General features: G+C 38.4%; 1 pseudogene; it reads left to right on the top strand.

Moving 5' to 3' along the window:
• Positions 1 to 1,544: 1,544 nt before the first annotated feature.
• LOC113176139 (ribonucleoside-diphosphate reductase subunit M2 pseudogene) lies at positions 1,545 to 2,604 on the top strand (annotated as a pseudogene).
• Positions 2,605 to 3,906: the final 1,302 nt, after the last annotated feature.

Below are 3,906 nucleotides of genomic sequence, written 5' to 3'. Positions count from 1 at the left end.
TGGCACCTTGGTATTGGAATTCCCAGCCTTCACTGTGAGAAATAACTTCTTTTCCTCTTTGTGTTCTGTTATAGCAACAGAAAATGGACTAATACAGGTTTTTGGCTCTTCTCACCCTCCCACAGGCCTTCCCATTTTAATTTTCTAAACACTTCTTTTCTTCCACATCTCCTTCTTTCTATGGCTCACAAACTATACCCAAAATGTAATCATATCTTTCACTATTCTAATACAAAAATAAATGACATGTTTTCTTCAGCTCTTCAGTTGGGTGAATTAAAGTAAAACCACAAAGAAGTGTTTATTCTTTTAGATCCCTTGAATGTTCACTTCTCTAAAAATATGCCACATTTTCCTAGGGAGACAAGTAATGATATTGAATTTACTATAAATTAATAACATTTCTGTAAAAGTAGACATATACTTACCCTGAACATTCAATGCCAAATTGAATTATATAAATTCAAGTAGTATAATGACCAAAATATCTTGATTTTATTTCCCCAGATTGAAAATTTATAATACTTATTAATATGTTTTGACTCGCCATAAGTATATTAAAATCTAAGTGTAATTTATCTTATGAAAATTACATGGGAAACAAATTATTTAGGAAAACATCTTAAGTGAAAATATCATTATAAAACAAAAAAACCCACACAAAATAATACTTATATTTTAAAGTTTATGACACTTCTGGAATAAGACCTGTAATGACACTAACAGAATAGAAATCTGAAGAAATGTTTCCATAACTAGACAATGTGCAATGGCACCTCTTGGAAAGGTGATCATAATAACATTCTAAAATGATTCAGGATAAGACTCTGTAAGTCCATTCATTTAGCCCAGAATTTTTTCCAAACATTGACCTTTCCCACCCCCTCCTTAGGACTAAAGGCAAATGGACCTAAAGCATATCTAGAAGAAAGTTTTCCAGTGAAGCTAACCTAAGAAGTTAAGTAATCTATCACTGTCATTTCTATTTCAGTGTTAAATAATTAACTAAATTAATATTGGATACTATGCTGCTGTGATCCCCTCAAACAATAAAGGAAGTAAAACTCAAACTACAAATGAAGTAAAATCTACATGACTTTCATGTCTAACCATCTCTAAGTAGGTTTAAAAACCATTAGGGGAAAATATTTGGCTGCAGTATTTGAGTAAATGTTCATTGAAATGAATTGGAACTCTAAGTCTCAAGGATAAGAGATACTTAGTATGGCACTCAAGGGAACAATTTACAGTGTTGGTGGGAAGGAAAACTGATATAGCCTTCATAAGAAATAGTATGGAGTTTCCTCAAAAAAAATTAAAAATTGAACGACCAAATGATCCAGCAGTTCCACTCTTGGATATAAAAGAAAAATCTGAGATGCACTAAACATAATCATAAAGGCTGGTAGATTGAAGGTGGAGGAGATAAGGGAAGGCTCAGGGTCCTGCTTAGCCACATTGGTCACTACTGTCTCCATGTCTGCCACTGCCACCACCATGCTCTGGGTCTGCGCCCCACTCGCCACCACCGCAGAGCAGCAGCAATGGCCGACAAGGAGAACTCGTCCCAGGCCCTCAGTGCAACCCGCGTCCTGGCCAGCAAGACCGCCAGGAGGATCTTTCAGGATCCCATGGAGCCCAAACTAAAGTACTGCCCCCAGCGTGGAGGATGAACCACTACTGAGAAAGAACCCCCACCGCTTGGTCATCTTTCCTATGGAACACCATGGTATCTGGCAGATGTGTAAGACAGCTGTGGCTTCCTTTTGGACAGCCGAGGAGGTGACTCTTTCCAAGGACATTCAGCACTGGGAAGCCCTGAAGCCTGAGGAACGATATTTATATCCCAAGTTCTGGCTTTCTCTGCGGCAAGTGATGGCATAGTAAATGAGAATTTGGTGGAGCCATTTAGCCAAGAAGTTCAAATGACAGAAGCCCGCGGTTTCTATGGCTTCCAAATTGCCATGGAAAACATACATTCTGAAATGTATAGTCTCCGTATTGACACTTACATTAAAGACTCCAAAGAAAGGGAATTTCTCTTCAATGCCACTGAAACAATGCCTTGTGTGAAGAAGAAAGCCATGGGCCTTGTGTTTGGGGACAAAGAGGCTACCTATGGAGAACGTGTTGTAGCCTTTGCTGCTGTGGAGGGAATCTTCTTTTCTGGCTCAAGAAACGAGGACTGATGCCTGGCCTCACATTTCCCAATGAACTTATTAGCAGAGATGAGGGTTTACACTGTGACTTTGCCTGCCTGATGCTCAAACACCTGCTGCACAAACCATCAGAGCAGAGAGTAAAAGAAACAATTATCAATGCCTTCAGGATAGAACAGGCGTTCCTCACAGAAGCCTTGCCTGAGAAGCTAATTGGGATGAATTGCACTTTGATGAAGCAGTACATTGATTTGTGGCAGATAGGCTTATGCCAGAGCTGGGCTTTAACAAGGTTTTCAAAGTAGAAAATCCATTTGACTTTATGGAGAATATTTCACTAGAAGGGAAGACTAACTTCTTTGAGAAGAGAGTAGGCGAGTATCAGAGAATGGGAGTGATGCAGAATCCAACAGATAATTCTTTTACCTTGGATGCTGACTTTTAAATGAACAGAGGATGTGCTTTTATTTGGCTGATTTTTCCCCCTCTCTTATCACCTACCTCCCATCCCCCCAAATCAGCTAAAATGAATCCACCAGCTACACCATTGTCCACACGTTGATTAATGGCATCTAAAAAACTGGGCAGCTACCTCAGAATCCTTGTTGGCTTTTGCAAGCAGCTGTCCAGCTCCATAGCACTAATGATGACGATCCCGGCTTCCAAGTGAGGGAGCCTCAAGCAAGCCTGCCCCAGCAGGATTGAACATCAGTTACAACCACCAGACAGTTAAGGTGTCAGTCTCACTGCTACAAAGAAGACTTTAAAGTTTACTTAACTAGTTTGTAAATAAAACTGGCACTTTACACACAAATGATCATTGTATTGTCAAGGGAAAAGCCTGATTAGTTTGGTTTCTACAACAAATGCAAAGTGTTGTATTTACCACTAATGGCCAACTCAAAATTCACTAAACAACTAAACTTCTGTAAAATTGTGGATGTGTAACCGACGTGATTCTGCAATCTGCATCTGGGATAAAATTGGGAGTTCATAACCCACTTCAGTCTAATGTATGAAATATGATATGTCAAGAGCTTTGTAATGTTGTGAACAACCAATAAAAAAAAACAACTAAATTTCTGTTGACTCATATGTAATTTAGATTTTGTTTTCTTTAATGAACTGAAGTATTAATAGATTTTTAAGTCAGTCCTGTGCATATGTAGACTTTAGTCAGCTGGTGCCAGTAGAAGACAATTTGTGTATTTTATTCTGGACCCCAGATAGGGTGTCATCATGTCTTGCTCAAGAATGATGTCTTTCAGGGCAAGGAGCTTCTAACTTAAGTCACTGGGAATTGAGATGTGATTTGGGTGACTACTAGTGACCCAGTGACATGTGAGGAACAGTATCATTGATTCTCAGGTTGTACTTTCCTCAGTTTCTAATTGGTATGAAAAGACTTAAAGGGCCTTTGGATTTAAGATGCTATTATGACTTTTCAGGTCATCCTTAGACAAAGTGACCTATCTCAGATTTTCTATTAATAGTGGTGAAACCAGAACTGAAATGGGCTCTCCTAGATGTTGTGTTTATTTCTAACTTTGTAAATAGGTACTGTTGAGACTTGATCATTTTTACCTGACTCTTTAATTAGAAAATATGTTTCACTCTATGTCTATTTAGGTTTTATTTGTTGTGGGGGAAAAATCACCCAGTATTATCTTGAAGACATTGTTCTAACTATTTTAACATTTGCCTAAATATGAGCATCACCAGGTGAATTCTTTAACCAGTAGGAAAT

This window comes from Urocitellus parryii, chromosome 5 (assembly GCF_045843805.1).
Source record: "Urocitellus parryii isolate mUroPar1 chromosome 5, mUroPar1.hap1, whole genome shotgun sequence".
In the NCBI taxonomy this organism is placed as follows: domain Eukaryota; kingdom Metazoa; phylum Chordata; class Mammalia; order Rodentia; family Sciuridae; genus Urocitellus; species Urocitellus parryii.
This window is presented reverse-complemented; position numbering and strand designations above follow the sequence as displayed.